General features: G+C 46.5%; 2 pseudogenes; one reads left to right on the forward strand and one right to left on the reverse strand.

Moving 5' to 3' along the window:
* Nucleotides 1-7,514: 7,514 nt before the first annotated feature.
* LOC129833712 (ciliogenesis and planar polarity effector 1-like) lies at nt 7,515-14,514 on the reverse strand (annotated as a pseudogene).
* Nucleotides 14,515-14,561: 47 nt separating this feature from the next.
* Nucleotides 14,562-19,519, forward strand: LOC129833720 (serine/threonine-protein phosphatase PGAM5, mitochondrial-like; annotated as a pseudogene).
* The last annotated feature ends 190 nt before the right edge of the window (nt 19,520-19,709 follow it).

Below are 19,709 nucleotides of genomic sequence, written 5' to 3' on the forward strand. Positions count from 1 at the left end.
CCTCTGGCTATCTGTAAACTATGTCTGAGTGTTGGAGTGTGCCCCCTGGCTATCTGTAAACTATGTCTGAGGGTTGGAGTGTGCCCCCTGGCTATCTGTAAACTATGTCTGAGGGTTGGAGTGTGCCCCCTGGCTATCTGTAAACTATGTCTGAGTGTTGGAGTGTGCCCCCTGGCTATCTGTAAACTATGTCTGAGGGTTGGAGTGTGCCCCCTGGCTATCTGTAAATGATGTCTGAGTGTTGGAGTGTGCCCCTGGCTATCTGTAAACTATGTCTGAGTGTTGGAGTGTGCCCCTGGCTATCTGTAAACTATGTCTGAGTGTTGGAGTGTTCCCCCTGGCTATCTGTAAACTATGTCTGAGTGTTGGAGTGTGCCCCCTATCTATCTGTAAACTATGTCTGAGGGTTGGAGTGTGCCCCCTGGCTATCTGTAAACTATGTCTGAGTGTTGGAGTGTGCCCCTGGCTATCTGTAAACTATGTCTGAGTGTTGGAGTGTGCCCCCTGGCTATCTGTAAACTATGTCTGAGTGTTGGAGTGTGCCCCTGGCTATCTGTAAACTATGTCTGAGTGTTGGAGTGTGCCCCCTGGCTATCTGTAAACTATGTCTGAGGGTTGGAGTGTGCCCCTGGCTATCTGTAAACTATGTCTGAGTGTTGGAGTGTGCCCCCTGGCTATCTGTAAACAATGTCTGAGTGTTGGAGTGTGCCCCTGGCTATCTGTAAACTATGTCTGAGTGTTGGAGTGTGCCCCCTGGCTATCTGTAAATGATGTCTGAGTGTTGGAGTGTGCCCCTGGCTATCTGTAAACTATGTCTGAGTGTTGGAGTGTGCCCCTGGCTATCTGTAAACTATGTCTGAGGGTTGGAGTGTGCCCCCTGGCTATCTGTAAACTATGTCTGAGTGTTGGAGTGTGCCTCTGGCTATCTGTAAACTATGTCTGAGTGTTGGAGTGTGCCCCCTGGCTATCTGTAAACTATGTCTGAGGGTTGGAGTGTGCCCCCTGGCTATCTGTAAACTATGTCTGAGGGTTGGAGTGTGCCCCCTGGCTATCTGTAAACTATGTCTGAGTGTTGGAGTGTGCCCCCTGGCTATCTGTAAACTATGTCTGAGGGTTGGAGTGTGCCCCCTGGCTATCTGTAAATGATGTCTGAGTGTTGGAGTGTGCCCCTGGCTATCTGTAAACTATGTCTGAGTGTTGGAGTGTGCCCCTGGCTATCTGTAAACTATGTCTGAGTGTTGGAGTGTGCCCCCTGGCTATCTGTAAACTATGTCTGAGTGTTGGAGTGTGCCCCCTATCTATCTGTAAACTATGTCTGAGGGTTGGAGTGTGCCCCCTGGCTATCTGTAAACTATGTCTGAGTGTTGGAGTGTGCCCCTGGCTATCTGTAAACTATGTCTGAGTGTGCCCCCTGGCTATCTGTAAACTATGTCTGAGGGTTGGAGTGTGCCCCTGGCTATCTGTAAACTATGTCTGAGTGTTGGAGTGTGCCCCCTGGCTATCTGTAAACTATGTCTGAGGGTTGGAGTGTGCCCCTGGCTATCTGTAAACTATGTCTGAGTGTTGGAGTGTGCCCCCTGGCTATCTGTAAACTATGTCTGAGTGTTGGAGTGTGCCCCTGGCTATCTGTAAACTATGTCTGAGTGTTGGAGTGTGCCCCCTGGCTATCTGTAAATGATGTCTGAGTGTTGGAGTGTGCCCCTGGCTATCTGTAAACTATGTCTGAGTGTTGGAGTGTGCCCCTGGCTATCTGTAAACTATCTCTGAGGGTTGGAGTGTGCCCCTGGCTATCTGTAAACTATGTTTGAGGGTTGGAGTGTGCCCCTGGCTATCTGTAAACTATGTCTGAGGGTTGGAGTGTGCCCCCTATCTATCTGTAAACTATGTCTGAGTGTTGGAGTGTGCCCCCTATCTATCTGTAAACTATGTCTGAGTGTTGGAGTGTGCCCCCTATCTATCTGTAAACTATGTCTGAGTGTTGGAGTGTGCCCCTGGCTATCTGTAAACTATGTCTGAGGGTTGGAGTGTGCCCCCTGGCTATCTGTAAATGATGTCTGAGTGTTGGAGTGTGCCCCTGGCTATCTGTAAACTATGTCTGAGTGTTGGAGTGTGCCCCATGGCTATCTGTAAACTATGTCTGAGGGTTGGAGTGTGCCCCCTATCTATCTGTAAACTATGTCTGAGTGTTGGAGTGTGCCCCTGGCTATCTGTAAACTATGTCTGAGTGTTGGAGTGTGCCCCCTGGCTATCTGTAAATTATGTCTGAGGGTTGGAGTGTGCCCCTGGCTATCTGTAAACTATGTCTGAGTGTTGGAGTGTGCCCCCTGGCTATCTGTAAACTATGTCTGAGGGTTGGAGTGTGCCCCTGGCTATCTGTAAACTATGTCTGAGGGTTGGAGTGTGCGTCTGGCTATCTGTAAACTATGTCTGAGTGTTGGAGTGTGCCCCCTATCTATCTGTAAACTATGTCTGAGTGTTGGAGTGTGCCCCTGGCTATCTGTAAACTATGTCTGAGTGTTGGAGTGTGCCCCCTATCTATCTGTAAACTATGTCTGAGTGTTGGAGTGTGCCCCTGGCTATCTGTAAACTATGTCTGAGTGTTGGAGTGTGCCCCCTATCTATCTGTAAACTATGTCTGAGTGTTGGAGTGTGCCCCTGGCTATCTGTAAACTATGTCTGAGTGTTGGAGTGTGCCCCTGGCTATCTGTAAACTATGTCTGAGGGTTGGAGTGTGCCCCATGGCTATCTGTAAACTATGTCTGAGGGTTGGAGTGTGCCCCTGGCTATCTGTAAACTATGTCTGAGTGTTGGAGTGTGCCCCCTGGCTATCTGTAAACTATGTCTGAGGGTTGGAGTGTGCGTCTGGCTATCTGTAATTGATGTCTGAGTGTTGGAGTGTGCCCCTGGCTATCTGTAAACTATGTCTGAGTGTTGGAGTGTGCCCCTGGCTATCTGTAAACTATGTCTGAGGGTTGGAGTGTGCCCCATGGCTATCTGTAAACTATGTCTGAGGGTTGGAGTGTGCCCCTGGCTATCTGTAAACTATGTCTGAGTGTTGGAGTGTGCCCCCTGGCTATCTGTAAACTATGTCTGAGGGTTGGAGTGTGCGTCTGGCTATCTGTAATTGATGTCTGAGTGTTGGAGTGTGCCCCTGGCTATCTGTAAACTATGTCTGAGTGTTGGAGTGTGCCCCTGGCTATCTGTAAACTATGTCTAAGTGTTGGAGTGTGCCCCTGGCTATCTGTAAACTATGTCTGAGGGTTGGAGTGTGCCCCTGGCTATCTGTAAACTATGTCTGAGTGTTGGAGTGTGCCCCTGGCTATCTGTAAACTATGTCTGAGGGTTGGAGTGTGCCCCTGGCTATCTGTAAACTATGTCTGAGTGTTGGAGTGTGCCCCTGGCTATCTGTAAACTATGTCTGAGGGTTGGAGTGTGCCCCTGGCTATCTGTAAACTATGTCTGAGTGTTGGAGTGTGCCCCTGGCTATCTGTAAACTATGTCTGAGGGTTGGAGTGTGCCCCTGGCTATCTGTAAACTATGTCTGAGGGTTGGAGTGTGCCCCTGGCTATCTGTAAACTATGTCTGAGGGTTGGAGTGTGCCCCTGGCTATCTGTAAACTATGTCTGAGGGTTGGAGTGTGCCCCTGGCTATCTGTACATTTACAAAAACAAGAAAACAGTGCCGTCTGGTTTGCTTAACTTTCACTTCAGTCATTTTCAAATATGATATCTTTACTTTTACTCAAGTATGACAACTTGGTTCTTATTCCACCATTGGTTGATATCAGGTTGATATGATTGTTTGTGTCGCACTGCTTTGCTTTATCTTGGCCAGGTCGCAGTTGGAAATGAGAACTTGTTCTCAACTATTCCTACCTGGTTAAATAAAAGGTGAAATAAAATGTTTTTAAAAAATACAAAAAAATCAAGCGCTATGATGAAACTGTCTTTCATGAGGACTGCCACAGGAATGGAAGACTCAGAGTTCCCTCTGCTACAGAGGATAAGTTCATTAGAGTTACCAGCCTCAGAAAATGCAGCCCAAATAAATAGTTCAAGTGACAGACACTTCGCCAACATCAACTGGAGACTGTGAATCAGGTCTTCATGGTCGAAATGCTGCAAAGAATCCACTACTAAAGGACACCAATAATAAGAAGAGACTTGCTTGGGCCAAGAAGCACGAACAATGGACATTAGACCGGTAGAAATTTGTTCTTCGGTCTGGGGTCCAAATTGGACATTTTTGGTTCCAACCGCCATGTCTTTGTGAGACGCAGTGTGGGTGAACGGATGGTCTCCACATGTGTATTTCCCACCGTAAAGCATGGAGGAGAAGGTGTTATGGTGTGGCGGTGCTTTGCAGGTGACCATGTTTGTGATTTATTTAGAATTCAAGGCACACTTAACCTGTTGGGGATGGGGGCGCTGTTTAGACTATTTATGCTAATGTGGCTAATTTTTTAAACGGCTTCCCACAAAATCCTTGATCGTACAATATGCATATTATTATTATTATTGGATAGAAAACAGTCTATAGTTTCTATAGGAGTTGAAATTTTGTCTCTAAGTGGAACAGAGCCCATTCTACAGCAATTTCCCTGACATGGAGTCAGATTTGAGAAATGTTGGCCACTTTTCTGAAGTCAGTTAAAAGGGCACTGTCGTTGCTATGACTATACGGACACTTCTTACGTCTTCCCCTGGATGCCTTTACGTGATGACGATTCCAACGGGCTCGATTGCGCGTTCACAGGCCCTACAAATGAAAAAACTCTGAAGCTAGTCATTCTTTGGGAGCTGCGTAACGCGCGTGGAAGACACCGACCCTCTCCTGTTCCAAGCGTTAGTTTAGCCTGTTATATTTCTCCGGTCATCTTTTCACTCGTTATAGGAGTTACAAACATCAAAAAGTAGTTAATTTAAAGCGTTTTATAGCAATTTATATCCGTTTAGTGCGATTTTGGGACATTTATTTTTGCAACGATGTGAAAAGTTGGGCACGCTTTTCAGTTCATCCCGAACGTAGTTGACATTTCCACATGGCAAGAGGACAGCTTTCCACCAAAAGACGATTTCTCCCAAGAAAGGATCCTTTGCCCAAGATACTGATGGAAGAACAGCTCAAGGTAGGACATTTTTATTATGATAAATCGTGTTTCTGTCGAAACATTTTAGTGGCTTAGGACGCCATGTTTTTTGACGTAGCTTCGCTTGGCGCAAACTGTATTGAAAAGTAAGGATAAATTAAAAAATGTAATAACGCAATTGTATTAAGAATTAAATTGTCTATCAATCCCTGTCCACCCTATATTTTTTAGTCACGTTTATGAGTATTTATGTATAAGAGTAGATCACTGTCTAAGTGGCGCAAGGACAAATTCTGACCAGCTGAGTTACATTTCACATTGTCTAACCATGATTTTGGTGGCTAAATATAAACATTTTCGATCAAACTGTATATGCATGTTGTAATGTGATGTTACAGGAGTGTCATCGGAAGAATTCTGAGAAGGTTAGTGAAAAAATTAATATCTTTTGGCGATGTTGACTTTTATCGCTCACTTTGGCTAGAATCAATGCTGGGCTGCTAATTGCTATGTGCTAAGCTAATATAACGATTTATTGTGTTTTCGCTGTAAGACACTTAGAAAATCTGAAATATTGTCTGTATTCACAGGATCTGTGTCTTTCGATTCGTGTATGCTGTGTATTTTTACGAAATGTTTGATGATTAGTAGTTAGGTAAACACGTTGCTCATTGTAATTATTCTAGTCCATTTGTGATGGTGGGTGCAATTGTAAACTATGCCATATACCTGAAATATGCACTTTTTTCTAACAAAACCTATCCCATACCATAAATATGTTATCAGACTGTCATCTAATGAGTTTTTTTGTTGGTTAGGGGCTATAAATATCTTAGTTTAGCCGAATTGGTGATGGCTACTGGTGTTGGTGGACAAATAAAAGATGGTGGATTATGCTAATGTGTTTTTAGGTAATAGATGTACATCTTTACATATTGTGTCTTCCCTGTAAAACATTTTAAAAATCGGAAATGTTGACTGGATTCATAAGATCTGTGTCTTTCATTAGCTGTATTGGACTTTAATGTGTGAAAGTTAAATATTTTAAAAAAATATTTTTTTTGAATTTCGCGGCACTGGTTTTTCAGTGGGGGGGGGGGGGGGGGGGTGCCGCTAGCGCCACGCTGATCCTAGACAGGTTAACCAGCATGGCTACCACAGCATTCTGCAGCGATACACCATCCCATCTGGTTTGGGCTTAGTGGGACTATTATTTGTTTTTCAACAGGACAATGACCCAACACACCTCCACGCTGTGTAAGGGCTATTTGACCAAGATGGAGAGTGATGGAGTGCTGCATCAGATGACCTGGCCTCCACAATCCCCTGACCTCAAACAAATTGAGATAGTTTGGGATGAGTTGGACCGCAGAGTGAAGGAAAAGCAGCCAATAAGTGCTCAGAATATGTGGGAACTCCTTCAAGACTATTGGAATGCCAAGAGTGTGGACTGGACTGGAGAATGCCAAGAGTGTGCAAAGCTGTCAAGGCAAAGAGTGGCTATTTGAAGAATCTCAAATATATTTAGATGTATTTAACACTTTTTTGGTTACTACATGATTCCATGTGTTGTTTCATAGTTTGTGTCTTCACTATTATTCTACAATGTAGAAAATAGTAAAAATAAAGAAAAACCCTTTAATGTTCATACAAAAATAAATATACAGGTATTTTAAACATAAAACTAAAATGTCATATATATACTCACACACATACACACAGGATCTCCAAAAACAGACATGACAAACTCAATCAATACAGTACAAAGATGTGGCATGATGCTGATGCTAGAGACAACGCAGAACTCAGAAATTTCACTTGACTCATTGTAGAAAGATGAGCTCTGAATTACAGACTTTGAATGCATCATCAGAATCAACCAATAGGAATCTCTACGCAAAAAAACGTACGCACATTTTAACTCAGAGGTTCCGAGTTGTCTTGAAAGCACCAAGTACTGAGTGTCCTGTTCAGGCTCATCCTCATTGCTCTCTTGCCGGGGTCTGACAGAGTCCTCTGGTCTAAATATGACCTCTGCTTTCTCTTCCACTCTCCTCAACCTCTCTTCTCTCCAACTCCAGCATGAGGCAGAAGAGGTGCTGGTGGAGGGTGTTGCAAGGGCAGGGTTCGGTGTCCATGTGTCCACTCGTCTCCATGTGTCCATTAGCTCCTCCAGAGGGATGAGATGAGGCACGAGGGCCGGCATGGGGCAACATCATCCTAGGAGGGTCTGGGTCTCTCTGTAGTAGCTGTAATCTGGGGTTGTGGTCCATGGCTGCTGGGGTGACAGTCAGGGTTCTGGAGGAGTGTGGGAGGGGTATGCGAGGGAAGGTGGTGGGGGGTGGGGGTCAGGGTGGAAGCGGAGGAGAGGGAGGCCGTGGACAGTGGGAGGTCTGTAGGGGTGGGGGGGGGGGGGGGGGGCGATCTCTGGACCTCTCCACCCTGGCCTCTGGAGCTGTGTGCTCCTGGTGGACATACTGTGTCAGATTGGGGTGTGATGGTGGAGCGGTGGACTCTCTCTCTGCCCTCCTCCTCCTCTGGGGTTCAGGTGGGGGGCACAGTAGTGCTGGATTTCTCAGACGGGGGTCCCCAGGCCTCATACAGGGGTCGTGTTTCCATGCCGCCGGAGGGACACCAGGGGATGGTGCAGCTGAAGCAGCCTCAGTCCTGAGCTCTAGGGAGCAGGAGTTTGTTGTTCTGTGGGAGGTTGACAAACAAAGATCCAACCACCTGCATCACACACATGAAGTTGATCAGCTGCAACTGAAGAGAGAAACACAAATCAAACATTAAATAGTGCTTAGCTACATACATTCACTTTTTCCTTTTCCTCTGCCTCGTCTGATGTTCATACTTATCTGCACCAGTATAAATAGCTCGTCCTGCAGCAGCTGTCTGACGGTCTGTCTGGGCAGGTAGTATTGGTGCTCCTCTGGGGCAGTCCTCCATTAGGGCAGAGTCTGCTGTCTGAGCCTCAGCCTGAGGCCATGTCATGGGGAGGGGTTGGAAGCTTGTCTGGGGAGGGGAGTCAGATCCTGGACCCTCACAGGGAGGCCTGAAGAGGAGAAAACAGACCAAGAGAATGTTTCAAATGCCAGTTTTAAGGTAAGTGAACCAAAGTATTCCTGCAGTGTTATAATATGGATCAAAAGGAATACAAAGCAATATACAGCTTGTTTCTGTTTACGCTCGCTTACATATCTCTTGTCCCTTCTACAGTTATATCTGATGGTCTTCCCAGGGAGCCACGAGACAGCATATTCTCTACCTCCTCCTCTCTAAAACACACAGAAACATTAATGTAAACAAAAACATTGTGTAAACATACTATTACAAAGAGCAAGGACAGAAAACAACCCCTCTAGTAACTAGCTGCCTTGGTTAGAATCCACCGTGTCTGTCATACTATACCGTAGCTTCTATCACCATAGCAACACTAGCCTACCAACTCACCTCAGCCAACCAGCCATGATTGCTTTTGGCTCTGGTGTCAAAAACTAAATGAGAACATGAGTATGTTCATAAATAATACATCAGTGACATTTTGTTTGGGTTTCCAACACCCAGAACTCACTGTGAGCTGATGTCCTCTTCTCTCTCTGAGCACTGCAAATCTGCAAGTGTTAATGCCTGGGGAAGAAACGTGACAGGCACACTTAGTGACTAGAACCATACAGGAATGGCCTGATTGTCAGAGACCACCTGGTCTTGTGGGCTCAGTGTTCGGTGGAGACTCTTGATGTGGACAGAGATGTTGGGGAAGAGCACCATCCAGCAGCCTGCCAAGCCCGGGGAACTGGGACTCCAGCTTGGACTCCAGCTCCACAGCCTCCATGGAGGCCTGGGGCCCAAACGTCCAGCACTCTGATGGCTGCTCCCAGGGAACAGAGTTCTGACTGGGGAAAGGCTCCAAGCTGAGGAGGTGTGGGTTCTGGAGCTGGGCTGGACTGGACTGCATCCAGAGCCCAGGGAGGGGCAGGGCACTGGCAGACATGCTGGGTCTGGGAGTTGGTGGGCTCGCTGTGGAGAAACCAAGGGGGTGGTTCAGGGATGGTAATGAAGACAGACTGGCTTGTAGCAGTGTCCAGCTCTGAACATGGGGGCGTGGCATCCGTCTCTCTGGCGGCGGCAAAGGGTGGTGAGAACATCGAAGGTGAGGGAGTGGCTACAGAAGCCCTTCAGCAGGGGAGGGTCACAGCCAGTCTGGGTCAGGGCCATCCTTCTCCGCCACTTAGCTGAGGAAGAGCTCCAGGAAACGCAGGTACACCTTATCCTCCAGCTCAAACTCCCAGGTCACTTCCACAGGAGCGTCAGGGAGGCGCTGTCCTCCCCCACATCAGGGTCCTGGGCTGGACCCGAGCGGCTCTGGACCTCCTCTTGGATGCTCTTACCCACCATTACTTGTTTTTTTCCAGGCTTGTCTGCTCTGTCTTGCAACATCACACTCTTGCTTCTGCTGAAAACAAAAAGGGTTGACACTGTAAATTCTGAGGATTAGCTGAGAAATATTTAGATCAAGGTAAAGCTAATGTCTAAGCCTCTCCACCTGTTATGAGGCCTGCTGTGCAGGTTAGGAGAGAAAGCCTCAGTTCTCAGCCGTGTTCTCGGCTGTGTCTCCATCGCTGTACAGCAGGGGGCGCCCACAGTCCGTCAGGGTGCAGTTACTCAGACTGGTCCCCACCTCTCTAGCAGGACTACAGCCCCCTGCCCTCCTACCCCCCTCTCCTCCTCCCTCTCCCACAGGTAGAGCTCCAGGTGGGCCAGGTGCCTCAGGTCCTTCTTCCTCTGTCTGAGCCGCTCCTGAATCATCTCCCCGCCATTATGTCCTGAGGCTAGAAGAGAGAAAGGAAGACAATGTCATTGAGAGAATGAAAATCAGTAAGAAACATTAATATTAGCCTTTACTTAAGGCTGGGCAGGAAGGTGGAAAGCAGAGATAGTAGTAGACAGTAGCTACCTGGGACAGTGCAGTGCCTTAGTATCTGCGGTAGTGAGTTGTACTTCCATCTCAGGGGGACCCTGACTGACTCCTCCTCCTCAGTGAAGATCTGCATCAGTCTCTGCCACCTGGAGGAAGACAACAGCCTGGGAAAAGAGACATGTCACTAATCTGTACCTCTCCTGTGTAGGACCTGGAAAAACACAAATAACTGAATAGGAATGTCTGTGAATACATGTGAACGAGGTGACTGCTGGTCAGGTTTACCAGGGGTAGTTCAGAGACCAAGCTGAGGAGGAAAAGGGAAAGGGGGATACCTAGTCATATGTACAACTGAAAGCATTCAACTGAAATGTGTCTTCCACATTTAACGACAGGCCCAGTGGAGAGCCTCCTCATAGGCTGCTTTCACCTCACCGACATCTGCTGAGACCTACAGGGCGAAATATGCATAAGCAGGTTGTTAACTGACTATAAATGACAGAGGATAACACAAACACACACTCCAGGCTGAACAAGATACAACAAACAATATACACAGTCAAAAAAAACATTGTGTTGTACCTGGGGATCTCTCCCACGGTTCCTTGCAGCCTGATACTTCCTGCAAGACATTGAGAACTGGTCCCTGACATGCAACATCCAGCACAGGCCACACAGCTCCCTGCAGCAGACTGGAGGAAAAAGGCTCTCGAATTAGGCTATGCTTCAATAGATGAATGTAGTTCAATGGTGTGACAAACATAGAAAGTCTCTTACTAATAGTTTGTATAGTGACTGAGTCCAGAGTTCCGTCCCCATTGGGTCCAGTCTGAAGAATCCACTGCGGGTCACAAAGTTAATCAAAGCCTCTAGAAAGGCCTTGGCCACACACTGTTGCTGCTGGGAGTCCTTCTGACTGATCTAAAGACCGACAACCAAGTTCGTCACCACAAGATTCAACATAATACTCCAAATAGTCTAATTTCACTCAAGAAAATTGAGGGGTTTCCCCCACTTTATGAAGGTAACTATGTATTCTAAAACAGATAGGAGGGGGGAGGGTGTAGGGACAGAGGGCTGGAGCAAGATAGCAGGGTACAGTACCTTGTGTAGGAGAAGAGACTAAATACCTTGTGCAGGAGATGTCGAGAACGTCACAGGGGGCTGATGTACCAGTTGGCAGATCTCAGGAGCAGCATCACTTTCTGGAGGACCCCTGACAGCCTGTGACGTATGTCCCCTTCAGCAGCTGTCCTAACACCCCTGACGGGTCCTAAGTATAGAGATATAATTGTTTTCTCTATAGCTCTGAGGTGGTAACACATACTGTACATACAGTTGAAGTCGGAAGTTTACATACACCTTAGCCAAATACATTTAAACTCAGTTTTTCACAACTCCAAGTAAAAATTCCCTGTCTTAGGTCAGTTAGGATCACCACTTTATTTTAAGAATGTGAAATGTCAGAATAAAAGTAGAGAGAATGACTTATTTCAGCTTTTATTTCTTTCATCACATTCCCAGTGGGTCAGAAGTTTACATACAATCAATTTGTATTTGGTAGCTTTGCCTTTCAATTGTTTAACTTGGGTCAAACGTTTCGGGTTGCCTTCCACAACCTTCCCACAATAAGTTGGGTGAATTTTGTCCCATTCCTCCTGACAGAGCTGGTGTAACTGAGTCAGGTTTGTAGGCCTCCTTGCTCACACACACTTTTTCAGTTCTGCCCACACATTTTCTATGGGATTGAGGTCAGGGCTTTGTAATGGCCACTCCAATACCTTGACTTTGTTGTCCTTAAGCCAATTTGCCAGAACTTTGAAAGTATGCTTGGGGTCATTGTCCATTTGGAAGACCCATTTGCGACCAAACTTTCACTTTCTGACTGATGTTGCTTCCATATATCACATAATATTCCTTCCTCATGATGCCATCTATTTTGTGAAGTGCACCAGTCCCTCCTGCAGCAAGGCACCCCCACAACATGATGCTGCCACCCCCTTGCTTCACGGTTGGGATGGTATTCTTCGGCTTGCAAGCCTCCCCCTTTTTCCTCCAAACATAACGATGGTCATTAAGCCCAAACTGTTCTATTTTTGTTTCATCAGACCAGAGGACATTTCTCCAAAAAGTACGATCTTTTTCCCATGTGCAGTTGCAAACCGTATTCTGGCATTTTTATGGCGGTTTTGGTGAAGTGGCTCCTTCCTTGCTGAGTGACCTTTCAGGTTATGTCGATATAGGACTCGTTTTACTGTGGATATAGATACTTTTGCACCCGTTTCCTCCAGCATCTTCACAAGATCCTTTGCTGTTGTTCTGGGATTGATTTGCACTTTTCGCACCAAAGTATGTTAATCTCTAGGAGACAGAACGTGTCTCCTTCCTGAGCGGTATGGCGGCTGGGTGGTCCCATGGTGTTTATACTTGCATACTATTGTTTGTACAGATGAACGTGGTACCTTCAGGCATTTGGAAATTGCTCCCAAGGATGAACCAGACTTGTGGAGGTCTACAATTTTGTTTCTGAGGTCTTGGCTGATTTCTTTTGATTTTCCCATGATGTCAAGCAAAGAGGCAGTGAGTTTGAAGGTAGGCCTACAATACAATACATCCACAGGTACACCTACAATTGACTCGATTTATGCCAATTAGCCTATCAAAAGCTTCTAAAGCCATGGCATCATTTTCTGGAATTTTCCAAGCTGTTTAAAGGCACAGTCAATTTAGTGTATGTAAACTTCTGACCCATTGGAATTGTGATACAGTGAAATAATCTGTCTGTAAACAATTGTTGGAAAATGACTTGTGTCCTAACCGACTTGCCAAAACTGTAGTTTGTTAACAAGAAATTTGTGGAGAGGTTGAAAAATCGAGTTTTAATGACTCCAACCTAAGTGCATGGAAACTTCCGACTTCAACAGTACAAGACCTTCCAGTGTATGCATTGACACCTACAGGTTTAATTCCAGTTTTTAGATATTTCTATATTTCAGGTTTGGAATGGTTGTGGACAATTGATTCAGTCCCCCCACAGTTGGGTGTGGGTATACTCTTTAGTACCTGTGTGTTGTGTGCAGGCTGGGGGCAGCAGAGAGAAGGGGCAGGCAGGTACAGGCCCATAGGCAAGAGAGCAGGAAGGCAGGAGGACAGGTCTTTGGCTGAGTTCAGCAGAGCACCCAGGGGCTGAGATAACATATCTACCCCAGCCATGACTGACACATTCAGGATCTGATGACAAAAAGAAAAGTGTAGAATGGAGGAGGTGAGACCCACCGTCAGGCACAACACACCTGTGAAGCTTTCGTAGTTATCCTCATCTCCATGGGTCTCCTCTGACCCGGCCTTCCTGCCCAGTAGAGACTGCAGCTGACCATGAAAGATGCTCAAAGGGCTGCTGGGAGATACAGTTCCCTCCACCTGAGACTTTAGTGGCAACAAACAGTCATCAGAAACTCACAAAATCTCATTAACCTATTCATCACAATCCACAATCCATATACATGTCTCAGTGGTGAACTGATGAGCTAGCAGCTCTTACACGTACGAACAAACGTACACTGACCCGATGAAGTCGCAGTGATCTGTGGAGTAGGTGGTGTAGGCCAGGCCCAGGGAGGCTGCAGTTTCCAGTCACCCAGTCGATAAGCCAGCCAAGTGGCCTCAGGCATCAGCCCCCCTGCAGCAGCATGTCCTGGGCATAGACCACCGTCCACACTTCTGACAGCTGCTGCCCGGTGACACCCTCCTGGCACAGGGGCACCAGGCACCCAACACCTGGGGCTGGAGGGAGTGGACACGCAGACAGAAATAAACACACTGGCCTGTATTGTGTGTGTACACCTTTTAATATACTTGTGAGTACCAAAAGTCATCAGAAGAATAGCAAACCAACTAAAATTCAGTGAAGTGAGGACATTTTACTGGTCCTCACGTGTAAAAAGGCTATTTTAGGCTCACGGGTTAGGGTTGGAATTAGGGGTTAATGTTAGGGTAAGGGATAGGTTTAGGGGTAGGGATTTTGAATGGGAATCAATTGCTGCTCCCCAAAAAGTAATCACAAGTATAATAAGGTAAGTATGTGTGTGTGTGTGTGTTGAGATGTTCTTACCATGGGGAGGTATAAGGGAGGCAGTTCAGGACTTTGGCTAACAGCAGGCCCTCATGGGAGAAGGCTGGGACCAGTACCCCCCTGGACTTCACTGGGCGACAGGGTGGGGTGATTCAGGACATGGGGTGTCTTGGTGACCCTGCGTACACTGTAGCCCACAGGACTGCAGGAAAAACAGACAATCAAATATGTTCCAGATGTGCAATGTGAGAACACAGATCTTTGATTGTATTATGAAAATAAACGTATATAGGAGTATAAATGCTTGAGAGGAAGTATTGACCCTTTGACCCTGAGAATTATTTCCCAGGAGACTCACCTGACACTTAGCTCCAACTCTGGGATTGCTGCCATGGGCTTCAAGGAGTCTTTGTCCCTGCTCCATAGATACATCTCTCCAGAGACCAGCAATCCTGCAAGCCAGACACCTACAAACAGAAATGAATCATGGGAATGAGAATTACTGCTGTGTTAGTATGGAATCAAATGGTGTTGAACTGAAAGGGTCACTAAAAGCTTGGGGGTCTTCTTCTTGGTGCATCCTGACACCATGTTGATCTCACTGATACGCTTGTCATCCAGCAGGAAAACAAAGTCCTTCTGAACATGAAATAGACTAGTGAAAACAGGCTAGTAGTATCTGTGCAGTTTGTGAATGTGTCAAACTGTTGATTTGTCAAGGAGAAGGAGTCTGTTTTCCTGCTGGATGACAAGTATCAGTGAGATCAACATGTTTCAAGCAGACCACCATAGTCCCTGTGCCCAAGAACACTAAGGTAACCTGCCTAAATGACTACCGACCCGTAGCACTCACGTCTGTAGCCATGAAATGCATTAAAAGGCTGGCCATGGCTCACATCAACACCATTATCCCAAAAACCCTAGAACCACTCTAATTTGCATACTGCACCAACAGATCCACAGATGATGCAATCTATATTGCACTCCACACTGCCCTTTCCCACCTGGACAAAAGGAACACCTACGTGAGAATGCTATTCAATGACTACAACTCAGCGTTCAACACCATAGTGCCCTCAAAGCTCATCAATAAGCTAAGTACCCTGGGACTAAACGTCTCCCTCTGCAATTGGATCCTGGACTTCCTGACGGGTCGCACCCAGGTGGTAAGGGTAGGTAACAACACATCCGCCATGTTGATCCTCAACACAGGGGCCCCTCAGGGGTGAGTGCTCAGTCCCCTCCTGTACTCCCTGTTCACTAATGACTGCATAGCCAGGCACGACTCCAACACCATCATTAAGTTTGCCGATGACACAACAGTGGTAGGCCATTTCACCGACAATGACGAGACTATAGGGAGAAGGTCAGAGACCTGACCGTGTGGTGCAAGGACAACAACCTCTCCCTCAACGTGATGAAGACAAAGGAGATGATTGTGGACTACAGGAAAAGAAGGACCGAGCGCGCCCCCATTCTCATCGATGGGGCCATAGTGGAGCAGGTTGAGAGCTGCAAGTTCCTTGGTGTCCACATTACCAACAAACTAACATGGTCTAAGCACACCAAGACAGTCGTGAAGAGGGTACGACAAAACTTATTCCCCCTCAGGAGACTGAAAAGATTTGGCATGGGTCCTCAAATCCTCAAAAGGTTTTACTGCTGCACCATCGAGAGCATCCTGACGGGTTGCATCACTGTCTGGTATGGCAACTGCTCGGCCTCCGACCGCAAAGCACTACAGAGGGTAGTGTGTACGGCCCAGTACCTCACTGGGGCCAAGCTTCCTGCCATCCAGGACCTCTATACCAGGAAGTGTCAGAGGAAGGCCCTAAAATTGTCAAAGACTCCAGCCACCCTAGTCATAGACTGTTCTCTCTGCTACCGGACGGCAAGCGGTACCGGAGTGCCAAGTCTAGGTCCAAGAGGCTTCTAACCCCAATCTTCTACCCCCAAGCCATAAGACTCATGAACAGCTAATCAAATGGCTACCCAGACTATTTGCATTGCCCCCCTTCTATGCTGCTGCTACTCCCTGTTATTATCTATGCATAGTCACTTGAATAACTCTACCTACATGCACATATTACCTCAATTACCTCGACACCGGTGCTTCCGCACATTGACTCTGTACCGGTACCCCGACTCTGACTCTACCCTGTCTCTACCCTGTACCGGTATCCCCTGACTCTGACTCTGTACCGGTACCCCCTGTATATGTCCTCGCTATTGTTATTTACTGCTGCTCTTTAATTATTTTTATTCTTATCTCTTACTGGGTTTTTTTGGGGGGGGGGGGATTTTCTTAAAACTGCTTTGTTGGTGAAGGGTTTGTAAGTATTTCACTGTAAGGTCTACAACGGTTTTATTCGGCAAATTGATTTGATTTGTCAAGATTGCAAAAATATTACAAGAAATCTAGTGATGTGATTGATGTCTATCTCTCTGTGATTGAGCCCAGCCAACAGAACCGTGGCCATGGTTTCTTCCGTTTGATGCTCGATGACGACGCAAGTTAGCTACTCCCTTTTTAGGTTAGTGATGGAGACATCATCATGAACCAACTTCAATCATCTCAGGTCGAGTTGATACTTCGTAATGGTAGGGACTAGCTAACTAAACGAAATGCAGACAAGATATCACTGGTCAGATATCACACGTTAAACAAACAGTGATGAGAAATCAGTGCGGTTGTGTTATTTTCTACCTAAATAGCACTTATGCTACTTTAGCATACCAGCAGCAACAAGGCAGGTGGGTTGGCTGGCTAGCTGATGCTAACAACACAAACTTTTTGTACTGAATATCAACATTAAACTCTGATTTCATTCAAACATTATTCTTCAACACATTATTCGAGTACACTGGTCAGCGATTGGCTGCCTTGGCGTTGAAGTATGATGTCATGGTCCACTCCACCATGACCTGTGCCACAGAGACCAGCAACATCAACAACTATCTCCCTGGTCAGAGACAACAGGACACCACTCATTCTAACCTCAAACTCAAAAGTAATTCTAAGCCTCCAGTCTGAAGTGTCCTAACCATTGAACTTGTCTGTTTCTCTCGCTGCATTAAAGTTGGATAAAGTGAGCTGTGACCTGCTTAGAGAGAATGCCCCTATTGAGCCTGTGCCAACTGTCACCTGGAAACCTGTGTTGAGTGATTGCTGTGCTTAATCCCGGAGATAGATGTAATTACCCACTTCACCTTTTTATTGTGAGATACAATCTATTTAGCTCTTGAGATTCAAAGCAATCTGTGTTAAGAGCTGTGCAAAATTGGATATCTGTCATAACTTTCCCAGTATCATGAAGATGGAGCTCGGATTGAGGTAGCCTTCCGTCACTACATCCACCGTGCAGACAGAGGACAGATGTAAGATCATTGTCTGCCACACAAATGTTATTCGCTACTTTGTGTGCAGGTCAGTGCCTCGCGTCAATCAACAACAACCTAGGAATGCAGTTGCATTTCTTTTCACAAGCAGAGCATAGCTCAGCTAATGCATAGTGAGTGATTGTCCTCAGTGAGGTGAACATTCAAGAAATTCATTGATTACGTAAAGGTGTGGAAAAACAAAGAAGATATCAAATCAAATCAAATTTTATTAGTCACATACACATGGTTAGCAGATGTTAATGCGAGTGTAGCGAAATGCTTGTGCTTCTAGTTCCGACAATGCAGTAATAACAACAAGTAATCTAACCTAACAATTCCGCAACTACTACCTTATACACGCAAGTGTAAAGGGATAAAGAATATGTACATAGAGATGTATGAATGAGTGATGGTACAGAACGGCATAGGCAATGGTGCAGTACATGGTATAGAGTACGGTATATACCTATGAGATGAGTACTGTAGGGTATGTAAACATAAAGTAGCATAGTTTAAAGTGGCTAGTGGTCCATGTATTACATAAGATGGCAAGATGCAGTAGATGATATAGAGTACAGTATATACATATACATAAGAGATGTGTAATGTAGGGTATGTAAACATTATATTAGGTGGCATTGTTTAAAGTGGCTGGTGGTACATTTTTACATAATTTCCATCAATTCCCATTTTTAAAGTGGCTGGAGTTGAGTCAGTATGTTGGCAGCGGCCGCTAAATGTTAGTGGTGGCTGTTTAACAGTCTGATGGCCTTGAGATAGAAGCTGTTTTTCAGTCTCTCGGTCCCTGCTTGGATGCACCTGTACTGACCTCGCCTTCTGGATGATAGCGGGGTGAACAGGCAGTGGCTTGGGTGGTTGTTGTCCTTGATGATCTTTATGGCCTTCCTGTGACATCGGGTGGTGTAGGTGTCCTGGAGGGCAGGTAGTTTGCCCCGGGTGATGCGTTCTGCTGACCTCACTACCCTCTGGAGAGCCTTACGGTTGTGTGCGGAGCAGTTGCCGTACCAGGCGGTGATACAGCCCGACAGGATGCTCTCGATTGTGCATCTGTAGAAGTTTGTGAGTGCTTTTGGTGACAAGCCGAATTTCTTCAGCCTCCTGAGGTTGAAGAGGCGCTGCTGCGCCTTCTTCACAACGCTGTCTGTGTGGGTGGACCAATTCAGTTTGTCCGTGATGTGTACACCGAGGAACTTAAAACTTTCCACCTTCTCCACTACTGACCCGTCGATGTGGATAGGGGGGTGCTCCCTCTGCTGTTTCCTGAAGTCCACAATCATCTCCTTTGTTTTGTTGACGTTGAGTGTGAGGTTATTTTCCTGACACCACACTCCGAGGGCCCTCACCTCCTCCCTGTAGGCCGTCTCGTCGTTGTTGGTAATCAAGCCTACCACTGTAGTGTCGTCCGCAAACTTGATGATTGAGTTGGAGGCGTGCATGGCCACGCAGTCGTGGGTGAACAGGGAGTACAGGAGAGGGCTCCGAACGCACCCTTGTGGGGCCCCAGTGTTGAGGATCAGCGGGGTGGAGATGTTGTTACCTACCCTCACCACCTGGGGGCGGCCCGTCAGGAAGTCCAGGACCCAGTTGCACAGGGCGGGGTCGAGACCCAGGGTCTCGAGCTTGATGACGAGTTTGGAGGGTACTATGGTGTTAAATGCTGAGCTGTAGTCGATGAACAGCATTCTCACATAGGTATGCTCTGTATACTCTACTAGTTGATGCTCAGCAGTCTCTAATAATCTAGTCCAAGGTCCTGGTTTCCTATGGTAATGTTTTTAATAGGGACATTTCTTTAGGCATTGATTGTGAGGGCAAATGTTCTTACAATATGGAACGGTTTCTCTTGGTTGATCCAGGGCTCTGCAGTTTCCCCCTGGGCCTGAATAACTGGGCCTGAATAACGTCTGGGCCTGAATACCGGCTGGGCCTGAATAACGGCAGCATCACCTGGATCACCATCAGACCGAGTGGCAGGGTGGGACTGAGGATGGGCGACTTGGGCTTTATGCCTCCTGAAAAACTCACCCGTACCTGACACTCCAGCACTATTGGCTGACCCCATGTAAACTGACCTTCTGCTGCCACATCATTTGAAGCAAACATTTCTCCTCTATAAGATAGTTTTGCCCACGTTAAGTATCATTCTTTTGACTAGAGTTTTGTATGGAAAAACATTTGGAATAATGTACTTTACAGTATCTTTTCATAGTAAATTGATTTATTTG

Source organism: Salvelinus fontinalis, chromosome 2 (genome assembly GCF_029448725.1).
Source record: "Salvelinus fontinalis isolate EN_2023a chromosome 2, ASM2944872v1, whole genome shotgun sequence".
Taxonomy (NCBI): Eukaryota; Metazoa; Chordata; class Actinopteri; order Salmoniformes; family Salmonidae; genus Salvelinus; species Salvelinus fontinalis.